A 26,172-nucleotide genomic window follows, 5' to 3' on the forward strand; every position below is an offset into this window, starting at 1 on the left:
ATATCACTTGGCCTCACATTCAGGTTGTATGACTCCTGCCCACACCCTACCCACATGAGCCATTTGTGCCATAATGGCCAGCACCCAGGTAATGTAACTCTTTTGCCTGGGCCCTGTTTACATAAGACATTGGGTCACATCTCTGTACCCATCAACCATGTGATCTGACTCTCTTCTTTTGCCTTATTTCTGCTCACAGGAAAAATTATGGCATATCACCGGGCCAGCATCAGTGATTATGACATATCACTGGGCTCAGCCCAGCCTAGCTGATGTGGCTCTTCTCTCTCTCTCTCTTTCACTCTCTCTCTTTTAGATTCTGACCACAAAAGAGATTGTGACACATTGCTGAGTCCAACATCAAGATGATGTTATACTTTTAACTTGGCCCTGCCCTCAGAAAGCATTGTGACATATTTCTGATGCCAGCATTAAGATTATGTCAGCCTCCTGCTTGCTCCTTTCCAAAAGGAGGCATTGTGACATATCTCTGGGCTAATTAACAATTCGATGTGAGTCTTCTCTCTTACTTTGGTTTTTCCCATAGGAGAAATTGTGACATGTCTCTGAACCCAGCACCTAGGTGATGTGACTGTTCTCTTTTTTCTTAATTATGTCCACAAAAGAAAGAGTGACTTGTCACAGAGCCCAGGACACAGGTGATGTGATTATTCAGTCTGGTCCCTGCCCGCGGGGTCACTGTGACATATCTTAGGGCCATCACCAAATAATGTGGATCTCCTGTTCTTCCTGGGACTTATCCACAGTGAAGATTGTAACACATTGCTTGGGCCAGTGTTTATATGATATGACTTTCCTCTTATCCTGCTGGCTAGGGTAATTGAACATTTAGGTGGCCCAGCCTCTAGTTTATGTAAATCTCCTTTTTTTCCTGAGCCTAACCCACAGGAGGGCATTTCAATGTATTTCTGGACTTTTCACCTAGGTGATGTGACTTTGCTGCCTGGGCCCTTCCCTCAGGAGCTATTGTGACGTATTGCCAGAACAGGCACCTAGCTGATGTGTCTCTCCACTACAGACAGTGTCATCACAGGGCCCATCAAAAATATGAGATTGTGTTTCTCATATGCATACTTAACCAAGTGTTATAATTGTCACTCTTAAACGTGGAAAGAATCCACTGGTGATGTCCTTAATCTCACACGTGGGTGTAGTCCACAGTTGGAATAGTGACTGTCATATTTGACTATCCAGCTAAAGTTGGGATTGTTACTCATTTCTTAACCCAGATCATAGGCAGATGAAGACTCTCCTATCTTGACCCAGCCAATGGGAAAGCTGTTGACTCTTATACCTTTGCTTAGTGCCACAGGTTCAAACATGAGTCCATACGAGTAAAGAGGTCTCAGAGAGAATTTGCATCTCTCATGCATATCATATAAAGTTCTCAGATGATACAGAGAGTGTCCTAACAGGACCCAGCATACAGGTGACATTGTGCCACTTCTATGCACACCCACCCAACAGGAAAGATTAAACACAGAGCCCAGGCAAAAACCTCACACATGAACCCAGCCCCCTGTTGAGGTTTGGAATCTCAAATCCAGACAGAGTACGAAGTTAGAAAATTGACTCTCATATGTAGATGTCATCCACAGGTGTGTTAATGCCTGTCAGACCAACATTCAACACACCTGTGAGCCTGTGACTCCACTAAAAGAACACACTCTGCACAAAAAACCTAGGCTCCAATGCGCAACTGCACACCACCATTGAGATTTTGACTCATGTACTTAGACTCAACATACGGGTGGTATTTACTCTCATATTGAAAACCAGGATGTGTCCAGGAGTGTTAATCTCATCTGTGAACCTTTTTTGCAAGTGTGATTGTGACCTATGCCTCTGCCCATCATCTATTTGAGTCTTCTGCCTGGGACCAGCCAACAGATGGGATTGTGACATATGGCTGGAGCCAGCATTTAAATGATGTGACTCTATTTTTCTGCCTTGGTGCTGCCAATTGGGCCCAGAACCAAGGTGATGTGAGTTTTCTGCCTAAAATCTACCCACAGGGAGCATTATGACAAATCTTTCAGCCCATCAATTGTTTGATGTGACTTTTCTTTTACCAGAGCTTTTTCTTTTTTTTTTTTGTTATTTTTAATTATTATAAATACATAATGGTTATACATGTTTATCGGGTACATGTGATATTTTGATACAGGCGTACAACATGTATGATCAAATCATGCTCACTGGGGTATTCATCACCTCAAGCATTTATCATTTCTTTCTATTAGGAACATTCCAATTTGACTTTTAGTTATTTTAAAATACACAATAAATTATTGTTAAACATAGTCACCCTATTGTGCTATGAAATACTACATTTTATTCATTCTATTTGTGTTTTTCTATCCACTCTTTATTATCCTCTCTTTATTATCCTTTCTTTCTTCTTTTTTTTAAAATTATACATTAAGTTCTATGGTACATATGCACAACGTGCAGGTTTGTTATATAGATATACACGTGCCATGTTGGTTTGCTGCACCCATCAACTCATCAATCATTTACATTAGGTATTTCTCCTAATGCTATCCTCCCCGCCAGCCCCCACCCCCCGACAGGTGTGTGATGTTCCCTGTCCTGTGTCCAAGTGTTCTCATTGTTCAATTCCCACCTGTGAGTAAGAACATGTGGTGTTGGGTTTTCCGTCCTTGTGATAGTTTGCTGAGAATAATGGTTTCCAGCTTCATCCATGTCCCTGCAAAGGACAGGAACTCATCCTTTTTTATGGCAGCATAGTATTCCATCATGTATATTTGCCACATTTTCTTAATCCAGTCCATCATTGATGGGCATTTGGGTTGGTTCCAAGTCTTTGCTATAGTGAATAGTGCCACAATAAACATGCTTGTGCATGTGTCTTTATAGTAGCATGATTTATAATCCTTTGGGAACATACCCAGTAATGGCATTGCTGGGTCAAATGGTATTTCTAGTCCTAGATCCTTGAGGAATTGCCACACTGTCTTCCACAATGGTTGAACTAATTTACACTCCCACCAATAGTGTAAAAGTGTTCCTATTTCTCTACATCCTCTCCAGCATCTCTTGTTTCCTTCCTTTTTTTTTTTTTTTTTTTTTTTGAGATGGAGTCGTGCTCTGTGCCCCAGGTTGGAGTGCAGTGGTGCTATCTAAGCTCACTGCAAGCTCCGCCTCCCGGGTTCATGCCATTCTCCTGCCTCAGCCTCCCGAGTAGCTGGGACTACAGGCACCCGCCAACATATCCGGCTAATTTTTTGTATTTTTAGTAGAGATGGAGTTTCACCATGTTAGCCAGGATGGTCTCGATCTCCTGACCTCGTGATCCACCTGTCTCAGCCTCCCAAAGTACTGGGATTACAGGAATGAGCCACCGTGCCAGGCTGTTTCCTTACTTTTTAATGATTGCCATTCTAACTGGCATGAGATGGCATCTCATTGTGGTTTTGATTTGCATTTCTCTGATGACTGGTGATGATGAGTATTTTTTCATGTGTCTGTTGGCTGCATAAATGTCTTCTTTTGAGAAGTGTCTGTTCATATCCTTCACCCACTTTTTGATGGGGTTGTTTGTTTTCTTCTTGTAAATTTGTTTAAGTTTGTAGATTCTGGATATTAGCCCTTTGTCAGATGGATAGATTGCAAAAATTTTCTCCCATTCTGTAGGCTGCCTGTTCACTCTGATGATAGTTTCTTTTGCTGTGCAGAAGCTCTTTAGTTTAATTAGATTTGTTGCCATTGCTTTTGGTGTTTTAGTCATGAAGTCCTTGCCCATGCCTATGTCCTGAATGGTATTGCCTAGGTTTTCTTCTAGGGTTTTCATGGTTTTAGGTCTAACATTTAAGTCTTTAATCCATCATGAATTAATTTTTGTATAATATGTAAGGAAGGGATCCAGTCTCAGCTTTCTACATATGGCTAGCCAGTTTTCCCAGCGTCTTTTATTAAATAGGGATTCCTTTCCCCATTTCTTGTTTTTGTCAGGTTTGTCAAAGATCAGATGGTTGTAGATGTGTAGTGTTATTTCTGAGGCCTCTGTTCTGTTCCATTGGTCTGTATCTCTGTTTTGGTACCAGTACCATGCTGTTTTGGTTACTGTAGCCTTGTAGTATAGTTTGAAGTCAGGTAGCATGATCCCTCCAGCTTTGTTCTTTTTGCTTAGGTTTTTCTTGGCAATGTGGGCTCTTTTCTGATTCCACAGGAAGTTTAAAGTAGTTTTTTCCAATTCTGTGAAGAAAGTCATTGGTAGCTTGATGGGGATGGCATTGAATCTATAAATTACCTTGGGCAGTATGGCCATTTTCATATTGATTCTTCCTATCCATGAGCATGGAATGTAATTCCATTTGTTTGTGTCCTCTCTTATTTCCTTGAGCAGTGGTTCATAGTTCTCCTTGAAGCGGTCCTTCATGTCCCTTGTAAGTTGGATTTCTAGGTATTTTATTATCTTTGTAGCAATTGTGAATGAAAGTTCACAAATGATTTGGCTCTCTGTCTGTTATTGGTGTAGAGAAATGCTTGTGATTTTTGCACATTGATTTTGTATCCTGAGACTTTGCTGAAGTTGCTTATCAGCTTAAGGAGATTTGGGGTTGAGATGATGGGGTTTTCTAAATATACAATCACGTCATCTGCAAACAGGGACAATTTGACTTCCTCTCTTCCTAATTGAATACCTTTTATTTCTTTCTTTTGCCTGATTGCCCTGGCCAGAACTTCCAATACTATGTTGAATAAGAGTGGTGAGAGAAGGCATCCTTGTGTTGTGCAGGTTTTCAAAGGGAATGCTTCCAGTTTTTGCCCATTCAGTATGATATTGGCTGTGGGTTTGTCATAAATAGCTCTTATTATTTTGAGATACGTTCTGTCAATACCTAGTTTATTGAGAGTTTTTAGCATGAAGGGCTGTTGAATTTTGTCAAAGGCCTTTTATGCATCTATCTATCATGTGTTTTTTGTCATTAGTTCTTTTTATGTAATGGTTTATGTTTATTGATTTGCGTATGTTGAACCAGCCTTGAATCCCAGGGATGAAGCAGACTTGATCATGGTGGATAAGCTTTTTGATGTGCTGCTGGATTCGGTTTGCCAGTATTTTATTGTGGATGTTTGCATCGACGTTCATCAGGGATATTGGTCTAAAATTCTATTTTTTTTTTGTTGTGTCTCTGCTAGGCTTTGGTATCAGGATGATGCTGGCCTCATAAAATGAGTTAGGGAGGATTCCCTCTTTTTCTATTGATTGGAATAGTTTCAGAAGGAATGGTACCAGCTCCTCTTTGTAACTCTGGTAGAATTCAGCTGTGAATCCATCTGGTCCTGGACTTTTTTTTTGGTTGGTAAGCTATTAATTATTGCCTCAATTTCAGAGTCTGTTATTGATCTATTCAGAGATTCAACTTCTTCCTGGTTTAGTCTTGGGCGGGTGCGTGTCTCCAGGAATTTATCAATTTCTTCTAGATTTTCTAGTTTATTTGTGTAGAAGTGTTTACAATATTCTCTGAAGGTAGTTCATATTTCTGTGGGATCGGTGGTGATACCCCTTTATCATTTTTTATTGCATGTGTTTGATTCTTCTCTCTTTTCTTCATTAGTCTTGCTAGTGGTCTATCAATTTTGTTGACCTTTTCAGAAAAACAGCTCCTGGATTCACTGATTTTTTGAAGTGTTTTTGGTGTCTATCTTTTTTCAGTTCTGCTCTGATCTTAGTTATTTCTATTTCTTGCCTTCTGTTGGCTTTTGAATTTATTTGTTCTTGATTCTCTAGTTCTTTTAATTGTGATGTTAGGGTGTGTATTCTAGATCTTTCCTGCTTTCTCTTGTGGGCATTTAGTGCTATAAATTTCCCCCTACACATAGCTTTAAATGTGTCCCAGAGATTCTGGTACGTTGTGTCTTTGTTCTCATTAGTTTCAAAGAAAAACGTTATTTCTGCCTTCATTTCATTATTTACCCAGTAGTCATTCAGGAGCAGGTTGTTCAGTTTCCATGTAAGTTGTGCAGTTTTGAGTTTCTTAATCCTGAGTTCTAATTTGATTGTACTGTGGTCCAAGAGACAGTTTATAGTAATTTCTGCTCTTTTGCATTTTCTGAGGAGTGCTTTACTTCCAATTATGTGGCCAATTTTAGAATAGTGCGATGTGGTGCTGAGAAGAATGTATATTTTGTTGATTTGGGGTAGAGAGTTCTGTAGATGTCTATTGGGTCTGCTTCGTGCAGAGCTGAGTTCAAGTCCTGGATATCCTTGTTAACCTTCTGTCACATCGATCTAACATGGGGTGTTAAAGTCTCCCATTATTATGTGGGAGTCTAAGTCTCTTTGTAGGTCTCTAAGGACTTGCTTTATGAATCTGGGTTCTCCTGTACTGGGTGCATATATATTTAGGATAATTAGCTCTTCTGGTTGAATTGATCCCTTTACCATTATGCAATGGCCTTCTTTGTCTCTTTTGATCTTTGTTGGTTTAAAGTCTGTTTTATCAGAGACTAGAATTGCAACCACTGCTTTTTTTTTGGCTTTCCATTTGCTTGGTAGATATTCCTCCATCCCTTTATGTTGAGCCTTTGTGTGTCTATTCATGTGAGATGGGTCTCCTGAATACAGCACACTGATAGATCTTGACTCTATATAATTTGCAAGTCTGTGTCATTTAATTGGGGCATTTAGCCCATTTACATTTAAGGTTAATATTGTTATGTGTGAATTTGATCCTGTCATTATAAGGTTAGCTGGTTATTTTGCCTGTTAATTGATGCAGTTTCTTCATAGCATTGATGGTCTTTACAATTTGACATGTTTTTGCAGTGGCTGGTACAGGTTGTTTTTTTCCATGTTTAGTGCTTCCTTCAGGAGCTCTTGTAAGGCAGGCCTGGTGGTGACAAAAATCTCTGAGCATGTGCTTGTCTGTAAAGGATTTTATTTCTCCTTCATTTATGAAGCTTAGTTTGGCTGGATATGAGATTCTGGGTTGAAAATTCTTTTCTTTAAGAATTTTGAATATTGGCCCCCACTCTCTTCTGGCTTGTAGGGTTTCTGCTGAGTGATCTGCTGTTAGTCTGATGGGCTTCTCTTTGTGGGTAATCCAACCTTTTTCTCTGGCTGCCCTTAACATTTTTTCCTTCATTTCAACCTTGGTGAATCTGCCAATTATGTGTCTTGGAGTTAACTCTTCTTGAGGAGTATCTTTGTGGTGTTCTCTGTATTTCCTGAATGAGAATGTTGGCCTGCCTTGCTACATTGGGGAAGTTCTCCTGGATAATACCCTGAAAAGTGTTTTCCAACTTGGTGCCATTCTCCCCATCACTCTCAGGTACACCAATCAAATGTAGATTTGGTCTTTTCACATAGTCTTATATTTCTTGGAGGCTTTGTATGTTTCTTTTTACTCTTTTTTCTCTTAACTTGTCTTCTTACTTTATTTCATTAATTTGTTCTTCAATCAATAATATCCTTTCTTCTACCTGATTGAAATGGCTATTGAAGCTTGTGCATGTGTCATGTAGTTCTTGTGCCATGGTTTTCAGCTCCATCAGGTCATTTAATGTCTTCTCTACACTGTTTATTCTAGTTAGCCATTCATCTAACCTTCTTTAAAGTTTTTTTTAGCTTTCTTGTGATGGGTTAGAACATGCTCCTTTAGCTCGGAGAAGTTTGTTATTACCGACCTTCTGAAGCCTACTTCTGTCAACTTGTCAAAGTCATTCTCCATCCAGCTTTGTTCCATTAATGCTGAGGAGCTGCAATCCTTTGCAGAACAAGAGGTGCTCTGATTTTTAGAATTTTCAGGTTTTCTGCTCTGGTTTCTCCCCATCTTTGTGGTTTTATCTACCTTTGGTCTTTGATGTTGGTAACCTACAGGTGAGTTTTTGGTGTGGATGTCCTTTTTGTTGATGTTGATGCTATTCCTTTCTGCTTGTTAATTTTCCTTCTAACAGTCAGGTCCCTCATCTGCAGGTCTGCTGGAGTTTGCTGGAGGTCCACTCCAGACCCTGTTTGCCTGGGTATCACCATCAGAGGCTGCAGAACAGCAAATATTGCAGAACAGCAAATATTGCTGCCTGATCCTTCCTCTGGAAGCTTCATCCCAGAGGGCATCCATCTGTATGAGGTGTCAGTTGGCCCCTACTGGGAGGTGTCTCCCAGTTAGGCTACAAGGGGGTCAGGGACCCACTTGAGGAGGCAGTCTGTCCATTCTCAGGGTTCAAAAGCCATGCTGGGAGAACCACTGCTCTCTTCAGAGCTGTCAGACTGAGACGTTTAAGTTTGCAGAAGTTTCTGCTGGCTTTTGTTCAGCTATGCCCTGCCCACAGAGGTGGAGTCTATAGAGGCAGTAGGCCTTGCTGAGCTGTGGTGGACTCCATCCAGTTCGAGCTTCCCGACCACTTTGTTTATGTACTCAAGCCTCAGCAATGGTGGAAGCCTCTCCCCACACCAGGCTGTGACCTTGCAGGTCAATCTCAGACTGCTGCACTAGCAGTGAGCAAGGTTCTGTGGGCGTGGGACCCATTGAGCTGGGCACAGGAGAAAGTCTCTTGTTCTGCCAGTTGCTAAGACCATGGGAAAAGTGCAGTATTTGGGTAGGAGTGTCCCGTTTTTCCAGGTACAGCCTGTTGTGGCTTCCCTTGGCTAGGAAAGGAAAATCCCCTGACCCCTTGTGCTTCTTGGGTGAGGCCATGCCCAACCCTGCTTCGGCTCACCCACTGTCCAACCAGTCCCAATGAGATGAACCAGATACCTCAGTTGGAAATGCAGAAATCACCCATCTTCTGCATCGATCACACTGGGAGCTGAAGACTGGAGCTGTTTCTATTCAGCCATCTTGGAATGGAATCTACCAGAGCTTTTTCTATAGAAGAGATTTTGTTATATTTTGGGGCCCAGCACCTATGTGATGTGACTCTCTTCTCTTTCTTTAGCCATGACCACAGATGGGAGTCCATAACACCACAAAAGTCACAGAGTGAATTGCAACTCTCATGCATACTGTACAAAGCCCTTAAATAGCACTGTGTTTTTACAGAGATCAGCACACAGGTGACATTGTGACACTCATATGCACACCCAGAATCAGTAAAAATTGATATCTTTCCATACAAACACAGCTGACAGTTGAGATTCTGAATCTCACATCCGGAGGCAGTTGAAAGTTTGAAATTTTACTCTCACACATAGACTCATTCCAGAGATAGTTTGATGATTTTCAGACCAAGATTCAGCACACCTGGAAGGCTGTGACTCCCCTGAGGGGACAGAGTCTGCAGGAGATATTGAGGCTGTCATGTACGTATCTATGTCACAGTTCAGATTGTGACTCATGCACTTATTTTCAACCTGCAGTAGGTGTTGACTCACATACCAAGAACTAGGAAATGTATGAAATTTATAATCTCATCCCAGAACCTTCCTTCAGGTGTGATTGCAACATACACCTCTTCCAAGCACCTGAGTAATTTAACTCTCCTGCCTGAGCTTAGCTTGCAAATGAAATTGTGACATATCACTGGATTCAGTACCTAGGTGATATGACTCTATTCTCCTGCTTTGGTGCTGCCCACAGGGGACATTGTGACATATCAGTAGGCCCAGATTTTTTTTTTTTTGTGATTGAACAACGCTGCCTGTACCCTTCTTTCTGAAGGAGATTTTAATGTATTTATTGCTGAGCATCCAGGTGATGTGGCTCTCCTACCTGGTGCCTGCCCTCAGGAAAGATTGTCACATACGTCTTGGCACAGATCACAGATGCAATGATGACTCTCATACCTTGAACCAGCCAATAGGAAGGTATTTTTTCTCTTTAGGCTTAGGGAAACGGGTAAGATCCTGGGTCTCCTCTTTGTATGATGGTCATAAAGGATTACCACACTTTCATTTATCTTACAAAGCTCTCTGGTGGTATGGAGAGTGCCATCACAGGGCCTAGTGCACAAGTGAAATTGTGTTTATTGTATGCACACCCCATCAACCATTAAGATTGTCACCTTCACACATAGAAAGAGCCAACTGATGAGTTTCTTAATCACACAGCTGTGAGGCCCACAGTTGGAATTGTGATCATCATATGAGAACATTCTGCCAGAGGTGAGATGGTAACCCATCTCTAAACCCAGATCATAGGCAACTGAGGACTATTTGAACTGGACCCAGCCAATTGAAGGGATGTTGACTCTGCTGCTTGGGCTTAGGGTCACAAGTATAATCATGGATTTATGTTAGCATAAAAGTCCCAGAGCAAATTGCAACTCCCACACATACCTTATAAAGCCCTCGGTGGTACAGAGACTGTTTTAACAGGGTACAGCACACAGGTGTGACTGTGAAGCTTGTATACACACCCAACTGACAGTAAAGATTGCCATCTTCTTAGATGAACAAAGCCCACTGTCGAAGTTTTGAGTCTCACACCTGGAGGCAGTGGAAAGTTTGAAATTGACTTTCTGTTCCACAGAAGGATGAGTGACTGTAAGATCAAGATTCAGCACACATGTGAGAATGTGACTCCACTACAGAAATACAGTTCACAAGAGGGATTGAGGCTCTCATACACAGATTCAGTCCAGTGTTGAGATTGTGACTGATGTACTTAGACACAACACAAAGGGCATGTTGGCTCTGTTACCTAGAACTGGGACATGTGCTGGATTCTTAATTTAATCTCTGGACCTTCCTGCAGGAGTGACAGTGACATGTGTCTCTTTCCAGCACCTGAGTGATTTGACTCTTTTGCTTGGGGCCTGCCCAAAAATGAGTTTGTGACATATCACTAAAGGTAGCACCTAGGTGATGTGACTCATTCTCTTTACCTGGTGCTGGCCATAAGAGACATTTTGACATATCATGGGCCTTGCAACCTGGTGATACGAATCTTCTTTTCTGTCTTTTTTTTTTTTAAGGCGGCATTGTGACATATTGCTGCCCTGCAAAAGGGTTGTGTGACGCTCCTGCCTGTGCCCTGTCCACATAGACCATTGTAACATATTGTTGGGTTTAACACTTTGGTGATGTAACTCTCCTGCCTGGTCTCTGCCTACAGAGGACGTTGTGACATATTTCTCTGCCCATCACCCGGTTGATGTGACTCACTTCTCCTGCCTGGTCTCTGCTCACAGAGGAGATTGTGACATATACCTGGGCCCAGGACCTAGCTAATTTGTCTCTTGTCTTTTTACAGCTTTCTGCCAACAAGAAAGATAGTGATATATAATGGGGTTTAATTCCAAGGTATTAATAATATTGCTATTTTTCCTTGGCCCTGCTCTCAGATGGAATTGGGACATATTGATAGGCCCCAGAAGCAAGGCGATGTGAGTCTCCTGCCTGGAGCCTGTCCACAGAGGGCATTGCTGCGTATCTCTGAGCTCATCAACTATTTGATATGACTCTCCTTTTACTTGAGTTTTTTTAAATAAAAGAGATTTTGACATATCTGTGGGCCCAGCACCTAGGTGATGGAACTGTCTTCTGCCTGAGTCACTCCCACAGATGAGACAGTGACTTATTTCTTGGACCAGCACAATAGTGATGTAATTTTCCTGCCTGATTTCTGCACACAGATTTCACTGTGACATATCTCTGGCCCCATCACCTATATGATTTGACAGTCTTCTTTGTTCTGGGACCTCTCCACAGTGGGCATTGTGATATATCACTTGGCCTAGCAGGTAAGGTGACTCTTCTCTCATGCCTGGGCCTTGCCCACTAAGGTAATTGTGACATATAGCTGGGCTCAGCCCCTAGGTTATGTGAATCTCCTCTTTTTCCTGAGCCCCTGTCTTAGTCCAATTTCACACTGCTATAAAGATACTACCTGAGACCGGTAATTTATAAAGAAAAGAAGTTTAACTGACTCACAGTTCCACATGGCTGGGGAGGACTCAGGTAACTTACAATCATGGAGGAAGGCAAAGAGAAAGCAAGGCACATCTTACATGGTGGCAGGAGAGAGAGAGAACCAGTCAGAGGGGAAAAGTCAAACACTTTTAAACCATTAGCTGTCATGAGAACTCACTATCCATGAGAATGGTGTGAAAGAAACTGACCAATGATCCAATCACCTCACACCAGGGGCCCCTCCCTCGACACGTGGGGATTACAATTAGAAATGAGATTTAGGTGGGGACACAATGCCAAATCATATTATTCTGCCTCTTGCCCCTCCCAAATCTCATGACCTTCTGACATTTTTAAAACATAAACATGCCTCCCCAGCAGTCCTCAAAGTCTTAACTTATTTCAGCATTAACTGAAAGTTTCATCTGAGAAAAAGCAAGTCTTTTCCACCTATGAGCCTGTAAAATCAAAAAGCAAGTTAGTTACTTTCAAGATAAAATGAGAGTACAGGCATTGAGGAAATGCTCCTGTTTCAACTGGGAGAAATTTGTCAAAACAAAGTGGCTACATGTTCCATGGAATCTCAAAATCCAGCAGGGCAGTCATTAAATCTTAAAGCTTCAAAATTGTCTTCTTTGACTCCATGTTACACATCTATGTAATACTGATGAAATAAGTGGGCTCCCAAGGCCTTGGGCAGCTCCACTCCTGTGACTCTGCAGGTTACAGCTCCCGTGGCTGCTTTCATGGCCTAGTGTTGAGTGCCGGTGCTGTTTTTAAGCACACAGTGAAAGCTGTTGGAGGATCTATGCAAGCTGTTGATGGGTCTATCATTCTGGGTTCTGGAGGATGGTGGCCCTGTTCTAACAGCTCCACTAGGCAGTGCCCCAGTGCAGACTCTGTGTTGGGGCTCTAATCCTAAATTTCCTCTCTGCATTGCCTTAGTAGTGGTTCTTCATAATGGCTCCACCCCTGCAAAAGACTTATGTCTGGACATTCAGGTGTTTTATACATCCTCTAAAATCTAGGCAAAAGTTACCAAATCTCAACTTTTGTCTTCTGGGCACCCACAGGCCCAAGACCACATGGAAGCCACCAAGGCTTGGGGCTTGCAGTCTCTGAAGCAATTGTCTGAGCTGCAAGTTGGCCCCTTTTAGCGACGGCTGGAGCTGGAGCAGCTGAGACACAGGGCACCAATTCTTAAAGCTGCACAGAGCAGAAGCCTGGGCCCCACTCGTGAAACTATTTTTGACTCCTAGCCCTCCAAGCCTTTGATAGGAGCAGCTGCTGTAAAGATACCTGAAATGCCCTGGAGACATTTTTCCCATTGTCCTGGCTATTAACATTTGGCTACTTGTTACTTATGCAAATTTCTGCAGCCAGCTTGAATTTCCCTCCAGAAAATATACTTTTAAATTTTTCTTTTTTTTTTTTTCTTGAGATGGAGTCTCACCCTATCACCCAGGCTGGAGTGCAGTGGCACGATCTCAGCTCACTGAAACTTTTGCCTCCAGGGTTCAAGCGATTGTTGTGCCTCAGTCTCCCAAGTAGCTGGGATTACAAGTGTGCACCACTACACACAGCTAAATTTTGTAATTTTAATAGAGACAGGATTCTGCCACGTTGACCAGGCTGGTCTCAAACTACTTGCCTCAAGTGATCTGCTTGGCCTCCCAAAATGCTGGGATTATAGGCATGAACAACCATGCCTGGCTGGGTTTTTAATTTCTACTGCATGGTCAGGCTGCAAATTTTCCAAGGTTTTATATTCTACTTTCCTTTTAAACATAAGTTCCAATTTTAGATTATCTCTCTCAAGTTCAAACTTCCACAGATCTCTAGGGAAGGGGCAAAATGCTGCCAGTCTCTTAGCTAAAACACAGCAAGAGTGACCTTTGCTTCAGTTCTCAATAAGTTCCTCATCTCCATCTGAGACCACCTCAGCCAGGATTTCATCATCAATATCACTATAAGCATTTTGGTCAGAAAACATTGAAAACCTCTCTAGGAATTTCCAAACTTTCTCACATCTTCCTGTCTTCTTGTGAGCCCTCCAAACTTCCAGCCTCTGCCTGTTACCTAGTTCCAAATTTGCTTCCACATTTTCAGGTTATCTTTATAGCAGGACCCCACTCTGCTGGTACCAATTATCTGTATTAGACCAATTTTACACTGCTATAAATATACTACCTGAGACTGGGTAATTTATAAAGGAAAAGGGTTTAATTGACTCACAGTTTCACACAGCTGTGGAGGCCTCAGAAAACTTACAATCACGGCAGAAGGTGAAGGGGAAGCAAGGCACATCTTACATGGCAGAAGGAGAGAAAGCCAGTGAGGGGAGAACTTCCAAACACTTTTAAGCTATCAGATCTCATAAAAACTCACACTATCATGAGAAGAGCGTGGGGGGAGCCACCTTCATGATCCAATCACCTCTTATCAGGTCCCTTCCTTGACACATGGGGATTACATTTCAAGATAAGATTTGAGTAAAGGCACAGAATCAAACCATATCAGCTTCTCACTTAGGTGATGTGACTCTATTTTTTTGGCCCTTAACTCAGGGAATATTGGGAGATAAGACTGTATTCAGCCCCTATGTCATGTGACTCTCTTCCCCTTCCTGGACTCCACATATAGCATGTATTGTTACATATTACTGGGTTCAACACCTAGGTGATTCAACCCAGTAGTATCTTTTCATTCATCACTGATATTACGTGACTCTTTCCATCACATAATGGGTCCTCAGTCTTGCCAAATAAAGGCATTGTGATATTTCACTTAATCCTAGCACCTAGGTGATGTAACACTTCTCTTTTCTCTGACACTTGCATATTTTTGGTAGTGTAACATATCACTTGGCCCAACACCTAGAATATAGGAGGTTTCTGCCAGGGCCCTGCCTACAGGGGGGCCTGTGACATATTTCTCCTGGCTGTGGAACCCAGTACCTAAGAAATATACCTCTTCTGCCTGCAGTTTGCCAATAAGAAATGTTATGATATATTGATGGGTCCAGCAACCATGTGATATATCTCTCCTGCTTTGGCCTCATCAACAGAGAGCATTGTGACATACCCCTGAGCCAAGCACACAGATGATGTTATTCTGCTGCCTGTGCCCTGCTTTCAGGAGTGGATTGCAATGTAACACTGGCTGATTACCCAGGTTAGTGACACTGTTGCCTGGTCCCTGTTCTCAGGGAAGACTGTAATATACCCCTGACCCAATATCCAGGTGATATGATTCTCTTGCTCACTCACTACCCACAGTTTTGTTTGTGACATATATCTTGGCCAAGTTCACAGGTGTAATGATGGCTCTCATACTTCAAACCAGTAAATAGAAGAGATACTGTCTCTTGTTATTAGGTATTAGCAAATGAGTAGAATGCTAGGTCTCCTCTGCACAAATGTTATAGAGGTATTCCACTCTTTTAAATATGGAATAAAGCTCCTCAGTGGCACAGAGTGTTTCAGCACCCAGGTGAGATTGTGTTTTCTGCATGCACACTTTTCAACCACTTTGAATGTCACCTTCACACATAGACAGAGCCCACTTCTGAGGTCCTGAATTAATACATGACTTGTGTACTTATACCCAACATACTGAAAGTGCTTACTCTCATACCTAGAACCAGGACATGTGCAGAATTGTTAATCCTTTTACTGAACCTCCCTGTATTTTTGATTGGGACATATGCCTTTGAAAAACATTGAAGTAATTTGACTCTTGTTCTTTGACCCAGCCTTCAGATGGGATTGTTCCATATAGCCAAACCAGCACCCACGTGACTCTTTTCTCCTGCCTTGAGCTGCACACAGGGGGCATTGTGAGATAATGCTGGGTCTTGAACACAGGTTATGTAAGAATCCTTTTCTACTTTGGTACATTTTGAGATGGAGTTTCATTCTTGTTGCCCAGGCTGCAGTGCAATGGCACGATCTCGGCTCACCACAACCTCTGCCTCACAGGTTCAAGCAATTCTCCTCCCTCACTCAGCCTCCTGAGTAGCTGGGATTAGAGGCATGTGCCACTGTACCTGGCTAATTTTGTATTTTTAGTAGAAGTGGGTTTTATCCATGTTGGTCAGGCTGGTCTCCAACTCCTGACCTCAGGTGATCCGCTCACCATGGCCTCCCAAAGTGCTGGGATTACAAGCATGAGTCACCACACCCGGCCATCTTGGTACTTTTTACAGAGGGCCTTGTAACATATTGCTGGGCCCCACACTAAGTTTTCTGTGAATCTTTTGTGGCCTGGCACACTTACTGTGACATAGGGCTGCGTCAAACACCCAGGTGATGTAACTATTCTGCCTGAGCCCTCTTTACAGGGAGCATTGTGACATATCTCTGTGTCTGTTACCCCAGTGATGTGACTCTCCTCTGCCTGATTCCTGCTCACAAACAGAATTGTGACATTTTTGCTGGACCCAGCCCCTAGCTTATGTGGCTCTATTCTCCTGTCTTGGTGCTGCCCGTAGGGGGCATTGTGACATACTTCTCGGCCATGAACCCAGGTTATGTGAGCCTTTCTGTGCCCTGCCCATGTGGACAATTGTGACATATTACCGAGTCCTACACCCAGGCGATGCTACTCTCCTGTCTGGTCCTTGTCTACAGGGAACATTGTGACATATCTCTTTGCCATTCATCCAGGTAATGTGAGTCTTTTGGTTTTTCTTGTTTTCCCTCACAGGGGAGATTGTGACATACTGCTGGGCCCAGCATTTGGTTATGTGACTCTATATTCCTGTCTCGGAGTTACCCACAGAGGGCAATGTGCCACATCACTGGACCTTACATCCAGGTGATGTGAGTCTCTTTTTCTGCCTTGGCACTGCCCCACAAGGGTTACTTGATTCTCCTGCTTGTGGTCTGCCCTCATGGGTCATTGTGACATATCACAGGGTCCAACACCCAGGTTATGTGACTCTCTTGCCTGGGCCAGGGGAACAGGGGTATCGTCACATATCTCTGTGTCCATCACTCAGGACTCTTTTCCTGTCTGGTGTCTGCTCACAGAGGAGATTTTTACCTATCACCGAGTTCAGCACTTAGCTGATGTAACTCTTCTCTGCTTCCTAGGTTCTGCCCACAGGGAAGATTGTGGTGAATTACTGAACCCGATACCTAGATGAAGGTACTCTTTTTCCTAGGCCATGCCCCGTGAAGACATTGTTGCATATTTCTTTGTCTAGCACCAAGCTGATGTGAGTCTCTGCCTTGACACTACACACAGGAAGCATTGCAAAATATCTCTGTGCCCATCAACTATTTGATGTGACCCTTATCTCTTATATGACTCCTTCTTTAGGAGATATTCTAACATATTTTTTGGGCTAGCAGTGAGGTAATGTGACTCTCTTCTTCTGCTTGGTTCATGCTCACAGAAGGGAGGGTGACTCATTGCTGAACCCCTCACACAATGGGCACATCACACAAACAGATGTGTCACAATGACCCCTGTCAACAGGGGTCATGGTGACTTATATTCAGGACAGTATTCTAGATAATGTGACTCTCCTCTTCTTCCTGGTACTTGCTGCAGTGACGATTGTGACATATAGATTGGTACAGTACATAAGTGATGTGAGTCTCTTTTCATGAGCGCAGACTCAGGATGTGAGTCTGTGCTTTGCCCATTGAAGAGATCATTTCATATAGCTGCTCCCTGACCTTGATTTTGTGACTTTCCTCTTTTTCCTGAGTTCTACCTGCAGTGGGCATTGTGATATATCTCTGGGACCCCCACCTAGGTGAGGTAGCCCTCATGCATGGGTCATCCTTTCAGTGGGCATTATGACACATTTCTGGACCGAGCGAGCACTTAGGTGATGTTACTCTCCTCAATTGCTTTTATGCTGCCAATGACAGATGATGATGTTTTGCTGGGCCAGACACCTCAGTAATGTGACTCTTCTCTTTGGGCTATGCCCTGCATTCATTGCATATTTTGACATATTGCTGGGCCTAACACCTAGTTGAAGTGACTCTCCTGAATGGGCCCTGCCATATTTTCACTAATCACCTAGGTGATGTAACATTCCTCTTCTGCCACGGCCTCACCAAAAGTGGGAATTGCTATATATGACTGGACTCAGCATCTAGGTGATGTGACTCCTTTTTTACCTGGTCATAAGATATACTGGGTATTGTGATATGTCACTGGGCCCAACACTTATGGGACAGAAGGCTCCTGCCTCAGCCCTGCCCGGAGGGGGCCTTGTAACATTCTCTACATCCATAACCTAAAAAATGTTACTCTCCTATTCTGCCTACACCAGCCAACAGAAAAATTTGTGACACATTACTAGGCCCAGGTGACTTGCTTCTCTTGCCTGGGCCTTGCCAACAGAAAGCATTGTGAAATACAGGAAGCACCAGCACACCGGTGATGTTACTCTGTTTCCTGTGCCCTGCTTTCAAGAGGAAATTTTACCATATCACTGGCCAAGCACCCAGGTGCTGTATCTCTCCTGCTTGGTCCCTATTTCCAGGAAATATTGTGACATATTTCTGGCCGAGCAAACAAGTGGTATGACTCTTCTTCTCCCTACTTATTTACAGATAAAATTGTAGTATGTATTATGGCCCAGGTAACAGGTACAATAATGAATCTCATACCTTCAACAGCTAATGAAAGAGATACTGTCTCTCATAGCCAATCATAAGAAAAAGAGTAAGAAACTTAGTCTTTTCTTTGTACGAGTGTCATAAAGACTTACCACTCTGTCACATTTTGTAAAAGATAGCACAGAGAGAAGCATTACAGGGCACAGCACAAACATGAGGTTTTGTTTTCTGTATGTACAACTCACCAACCATTAGGATTGTCACTCTCATATATAGACAGAATTCAGTGGTGGTGATTTGAATTCCACACATGGAATAAGTCTACAGCTGAATTTGTGACTGTTATACATGAATATCTGGCCACAGTTGGAAGGGTGACTCATTTCTAAACCCAGTTCATAAGCAGGTAATGGCTTTCCAATCTGGTCCCAGCCAGTTAGAGAGATATTGACTCCCATAGCTGTGCTTAGTAAAACAGATCCAATCTTTGATTCATATCAACATGAAGGTCTCAAAGCAGATTGAGACTGTCATACATATCATATAAAGACCACAGGTGATACAGAGATTGTACTAACAAGGCCCAGAACACAAATGAAATTGTGACATTCATGTGCACACCTAGCCAACAGTAAATATTTTTATGCTCTCACATAAACACTGCCCACAGTTGAGGTTCTGAATCCTACACCTGAAGGCAGTCAAATGTTAGAAAATTGACTTGTATACATAGATCTGGTCCACAGGTTCATTGTTGACTCTCACACTATGATTCAGCACAGCAGTGAGTCAGTGGCTTTACTATGAAGACACAGGGTACAGGAGGAATCGAGGCTGTCTTGCAGTCCACTGTGGAGATTGTGATTCATGTACACAGACTCAACATTCAGGAGGTGTTGACTCTTAGACATAGAACTGGAACATGTGTAGAATTGTTAATCTCACCCCTGGATCTTTCTGCAGATGTTATTGTGACATATGCCTCTCCCAGCCCCTGAGTGATTTGACTCTCTTTTTGGGGCCCAGCTGACAGATGGGACTGTGGCATATTACTAGACTCAGCACCTAGGTGAGGTGACATTATTCTTCTGCCTTGGCACTGCCTACTTGGGGCTTTATGACATATGAGTGGGCTCATAACTAAGATGAAGATTTCTCTTATCTTGCCTTGTGTCTGCTCACATGTGAGATAGTAACATATTGCTGGACTCTGTACCTAGTGGATGTATCTCTCCTTCTTCTGAGTTCTGCTCACAGGGGAGATTGTAGCGTATCACTGGGCTCAATACCAAAGTGATGTTACTCTTGTGACACATTGTGACATATTGTTGGGCCCAGAACCAAGGTGATGTGAGTCTCTTGCATGGAGCCTGACCACAGGAACCATCATGACATATTTCTGAAAGCTCAACTCTTTGATGTGATTATATTCTTATACCTGCTCTTTGCCCATAGGAGAGACTGTAACATACCTCTTGGCCCAGCACCTAGTTGATGTAACTCCGCTCTCCTGCCTGGGCCACACCTACAGAAGAAAGAGTGACTTCTCACTGGGCCAGCACACAGGTCATGTTATTTTACTGCCTTGATCCTTGTCCACAATAATCATTGTACATAGTTTTGGGCTCTTCTACTAGAAGACGTGAGTCTCCTCTTCTTCCTGGGATCTGTCCACAGAGGGGATTGTGACATATCATTTGACCCAGCACCTATATGATGTGACCCTCATCAGATGCCTTGGCCCTTCTCACTGGGCTGATTGTGACATATAACTGGGCACAGCTTCTAGGTTATGTGACTCTTCTCTTCCTCCTGGGTCCTACCCACAGGAGGCATTGTGACATATCTCTAAGCACTTAAACTAGGAAATATGACACTTTTTTCTGGGCTCTCCCCTAAGAGAGTACTGTGACGTATTTCTGGACCCAGCACCTAGGTGATGTTACACTTCTCTCCTACCTGTTACCTGTTACTGGCAGCAAATCCACATGGGCATGGATCTGCAGCAACCTTAATTCTTACCTCCTAAGAAGAAAAAACTCAACTTAGAGGCATAACGCAGAAGGAGAGACTGAGGAAAGTTTTAGAACAGGAGTGACAACTGTAGAACAGAAACAAAATGAAGGAAAGTACACTTGGAAGAGGGCCAAGTGGGTGACTAAAAAGGGAAGTGCACGGTGTGACATTTGACCTGGGGTTTTCTATGTTGGCATACTTCTGGGGTCTCGCATTAATTCTCCCCATTGCCTAACTCCTGAGATCTTATTGGGAAGTTGCTGATTACCAGTTTTAGGTAATCCACTAATTGCCTGCTTGAGAGGAGAAGAGATGCTGAAGTTAACAGTGGGTCCCTGTTCATCCTTGGGGTTCTGGAATGAATCAGTCTCACCATGTACCCCTAACTTTTCATGCCCTCATCAAGAAGCAATGTTTATTTGAATCAGGTGAGCAAAGTGTTTCAAAAGTCACTGGAAAACTCGGTTCTGGGACATAATAAGAATAAAAAGTATACAGTAAGTCATAAGAAACTGGCAGAGCCAGAGTTCAAATTGGTGCCTGTCCTGACAATGTGCCAGCAGACACGGAAGGGCTGGAGGTCATCTGAGCAGGTAGGGTAAGAACAAGTATAAATCTCAGGGGATATCCACAAGGGAGCCAGTGTCTTTGCTGCCATGCAAATGCAGTAAAAGCCATGGGTGACTAAATAACAGGGAGTTTGTGTTTAAGAAGTCACATGGCACGTGAAGTGAAAGCAAAGAGGCAGATGTGCCCAGGAAGCAGATAGTCCAGCAGGTGAGCAAGGCCATTTCTGAACACACACAGGGAACACAGGAGAATAGACAGTGCAGGTTTTGGGGAAAGAGCCAATTTTAGTTAAAAAAGCAGAGGAACCCTAAGATATTTCATGGTGTTCAGCTTTAGCCCTATTACTCTTGAGAGTCTCCTGTCCAGGAGGGCCATAAGTGCATCAGTTCTACTCAGCATGGACCCCAAGGTTCTTCCCACCCCTGCAAACCACCTGTCAGGGTGAGCAGAGAGATAGCCCTTGGAAACAGAGCCACTTGTGGCTGAGAGGAATCATTCTGGGAGCTGGTTAGTAAGCCACAGAGTGAAAGGGAAAAGAAAATCATGTAGAGGGGTTAGCTGCCTCTAGCCAATGAATGTGAGGCATAAAGGTCTTTCACCACTAGGGGACATATCTGAGTCATGTACACCAAAGCATGTTAGCAGCAAAAGGTACCAAGTCACACAGCACCAAAACATGTTACCAGCAGTGAATCTGCATGGGTACGGGTCTGTAGCAACCTCATTTCTTGCCTCTTCAGAAGAAAAAATTGACTGAGGGGCTTAAGGCAGAAAGAGAGACTGGGGGAAGTTTTAGAGCAGGAGTGAAAGTTTATTAAAAAGCTTTAGAACAGGAACAAAAGGAAGGAAAGTACACTTGGAAGAGGGCCAAGCAGGTGACTTCAAAGGCAAGTGAGCGGTTTGACTTTTTGACTTTGGGTTTTATATGTTGGCATACTTTTGGGGTCTTGTGTTACTTTTCCCACCTCACCCAACTCCTGAGATCTTATTGGGAAGCTGCTGATCACCAGTTTCATGTGCTTTCTATTTAGGAGACTGTCTTTCCCTGGTGCTGGTTGTAATCAATTATTACTTCAGAGAGACAGTTAACAACTGCCTGACCATCACCTAATGGCTGACTGACACTCCTGGTGTGTGTGTTGAGGGGGGAGTCCTCTCTTGCCCTGCTCATACCTCACTGGCTACCTACTTTAACACTGCAAGCATTGTGTAATGTTGGTAAAGGAGTTAGAAAGAAATTATTTAGGCAGATAGTGAGGGTAAAAGAGTCCTCACCAGAATTTTTCTTCTAACAAAAAGCAGCCCGAGAAATTTTCTTTTTCAAACAATCATCAGCCTGAAAAACTGAGCTTCAAAAATAGATAAGCAACCTGGAAGTTTTTATGGGGGAATGCCAGCAGTTGTGCTAATAGAAAAGGGCAACCTGGGGGCTGGGCATATCCAACATGGGGGCTCCATCTTTCCTTCTTTGTGACCATGTATACGGTAAAGAAATCGGCAACATGGTACCCACCAGGCAAAGAACCCATATGCATAATAAAGAATTAGGGTGTGGTGGCCAGCTTTTTGTTCTCTATGCAAATGGCACACCTGGTCCAACCAATCTTTTGCGCCCTATGTAAATCGGACACCACCTCCTCAAGCTTATCTATAAAACCTCGTGCATTTCACCATGGAACCAGTAACCAATCTCTGTGGGACTCCTCTCTACTGCAGAGAGCTCTTCTCTTTCTTTGCCTATTAAACTTCCACTCTTGACCTCAGTCTTGTGTGTCTGCATCCTTGATTTTCTTGGTGTAAGACAAGAAACTTTGGGTATCACACCAGACAATAAAGCTGCTTCATTGTGACTCTCCTGCATGGATATATATATATATATACACACACATGGATATATATAGATATATATGAATATATATAGATATATATGAATACATATATCTATATATGAATATATAGATATATATGAATATATATAGATATATATATGAATATATATAGATATATATATTCATATATATAGATATATATATGAATATATATAGATATATATATGAATATATATAGATATATATGAATATATAGATATATATGAATATATAGATATATATGAATATATATGAATATATAGATATATATGAATATATATGAATATATAGATATATATGAATATATAGATATATATGAATATATATAGATATATATGAATATATAGATATATATGAATATATATATGAATATATAGATATATATGAATATATATATGAATATATAGATATATATGAATATATATGACTATATATAGATATATATGAATATATAGATATATATATGAATATATATAGATATATATGAATATATATGAATATATATAGATATATATGAATATATAGATAGATATATGTATATATAGATAGATATATGAATATATATAGATATATATATGAATATATATAGATATATATATGAATATATATAGATATATATGGATATATATAGATATATATGGATATATATCTATATATGGATATATATCTATGTATGGATATATATAGATATATATGGATATATATCTATATATGGATATATATAGATATATATGGATATATAGATATATATGGATATATAGATATATATGGATATATAGATATATATGGATATATATAGATATATATATGAATATATAGATATATATGGATATAGATATATATATGAATATATAGATATATATGGATATATATATATGGATATATAGATATATATGGATATATATGATTATATAGATATATATGGATATATATATGAATATATAGATATATATGGATATATATAGATATCTATATGAATATATAGATACATATGGATATATATAGATATCTATATGAATATATAGATATATATGGATATATATAGATATATATGAATATATAGATATCTATATGATATATAGATATATGAATATATAGATATATATGGATATATATAGACATATATATGGATATATATGATATATATGGACATATATATGGATATATACGGACATATATATGGATATATATATGGATGGATAGATAGATAGCTAGATACAGAGAGAGTGAGTCTCATTCTGCCACCCAGGCTGGAGTGCAGCAGCACAATCTTGTGTCATTGCTAACTCCACCTCCCAGGTTCAAGTGATTTTAATGCCCCAGCCTCCTGTGTAGCTGGGATTACAGGTGTGCACCACCATGCATCCATCTTTCTTTCTTTCTTTCTTTCTTTCTTTTTCTTTCTTTCCTTCTTTCTTTCTCTTTCCTTCTTTTTCTTTCCTTTCTTTCTTCTTTCTTCTCTTTCTTTCTTTCTCTTTCTTTCTTTTTCTTTCCTTTCTTTCTTCTTTCTTTCTCTTTCTTCTTTTTTTTCTTTCTTCTTTCTTTCTTTCTTTTTTTGTATTTTAGTAGAGATGGAGTTTTGCCATGTTTTCCAGGCTGATCTCAAACTTCTGATTACAAAAAATCCACCTGCCTCAGCCTCCCAAAGCATTGGAATTACAGGCATGAGCCATCACAGCTGTCTACAATATACTTTTACATTTATGATTTAGGTGATGTGTTCTCTTTCTGTCAGGTGCGGGATGGTTAAATATCACTGGACCTAGCACCTAGGTAATGTGACTCTTGTCTTTTGCATCAGCTCCACACGTTTTGAGAACTGTAACATATCACTGGGCCAAACACCTAGAAGATGGGAAGTGTCTGCCTATGCCCTGCAAACAGGGCTTTAGCCCTACCACTCTCAAGAGCCTCGTGACATATCTCTGCATTCATCATCTAGGAGATGTGACTCCTCCCTGCTGCCTGCACTCTGCCTACAGGGAAGACCATAACAACATTTGGCCCAGCAACACGGTGATGTGTTTTTTCCCAGGGCCTTGCTCACAGGGAGCATTGTGACATATCACTGGAACCAGCATCCAGGGCTGTGACTCTGTGTCTTGCTGTTAGAACAGGATTGTAACCTATCACTGGCCAAGCACCCAGGTGATGTGACTTTTCTGCCTGGTGCCTGCCTTCAGGGAAAATTGTGACATATGCCTGGCCTAACACCAAAGTGATGTGGCTCTCCTGCTACCTCTATGCACAGGTGGGATTGTGACATATATCTTCATTCAGCTCATAGGTGAGGTGATAACTCTCATACCACAAACCAAACAATAGGAGAGATGCTGTCTTTCAAAGCTAAGCTTACAGAAATACACAAGATTCAGGGACTTTTCTTTGTATAAACATTATAGTAGATTACTGCTCTCTTGTATATAATATAAACTTCTCAGGTGGTACAGAGAGTGTCATCACAGGGCCCAGCGCACAGGTGAGAATACATTATTTGTATGCACACCCCACCACCCATTACGATTTTCACCCTCACACATGGAAAGAGCCTACTGGTAAGGTCTTGAATCTCACACCTGGATGCAGTCTACAGTTGAAATTGTGATTGTCATAAGTGAATATCCAGCTGCAGTTGAGATGGTGACTCATTTCTAACTTAGCTCTGAGGCAGGTGAGGACTGTTTTATTTGGAACCAGCCAATTATAAAGATGTTGACTCTCATATTTGAGCTTAGTTCTACAGGTACAATCATGGGTCCATAACATCATGAAGGTCATAGAGCAGTTTGCAACTCTCATTAATACTGTAGAAGGCTCTTGGGTGGTACTGAGAGGGTCTTAGCAGAGCCCCGCACACAGGTGAGATTGTGACACTCATATGCACACCCAGCCAACAGTAAAACTTTTCATCTTTCCACATGAACACAGCCCACTGTTGAGGTCCTGAGTCCCCCTTGTGAAAGCAGTGCAAAGTTGAAAAATTGACTCTTATACGTGGATTTGGTTCACAGATGGGTTGGTGATGCTCAGACAAATATTCAGCACACCTGCGAGTCTGCGACTCCAGTAATCATCCACGGTCTGCAGGAGAAATTGAGGCTCTCACAAACAAATCAAGTGCACAATTGAGATTGCGACTCTTGTACTCAGATCCAACATACAGAATGTGTTGACTCTCAATTTTAAAACCAGAAGATGTGTGAGATTATTAATCTGATCTCTAAACCATCCTGCAAGTGTGATTGTGACACAAGTCTCTGTTCAGTACTTGAGTGATTGGACTCCTTTGCCT

General features: G+C 41.7%; 1 long non-coding RNA gene across 1 annotated transcript; it reads left to right on the forward strand.

Moving 5' to 3' along the window:
* Positions 1 to 26,068, forward strand: LOC107969857 (uncharacterized). The gene is made up of 7 exons (XR_008540871.2): positions 1 to 88; positions 11,566 to 11,673; positions 14,910 to 15,016; positions 16,939 to 16,993; positions 19,882 to 20,870; positions 24,682 to 25,131; positions 25,892 to 26,068. It is a non-coding gene; the product is annotated as an uncharacterized LOC107969857 (long non-coding RNA).
* Positions 26,069 to 26,172: the final 104 nt, after the last annotated feature.

The sequence above is a fragment of the Pan troglodytes genome, chromosome 20 (assembly GCF_028858775.2).
Source record: "Pan troglodytes isolate AG18354 chromosome 20, NHGRI_mPanTro3-v2.0_pri, whole genome shotgun sequence".
NCBI lineage: Eukaryota > Metazoa > Chordata > Mammalia > Primates > Hominidae > Pan > Pan troglodytes.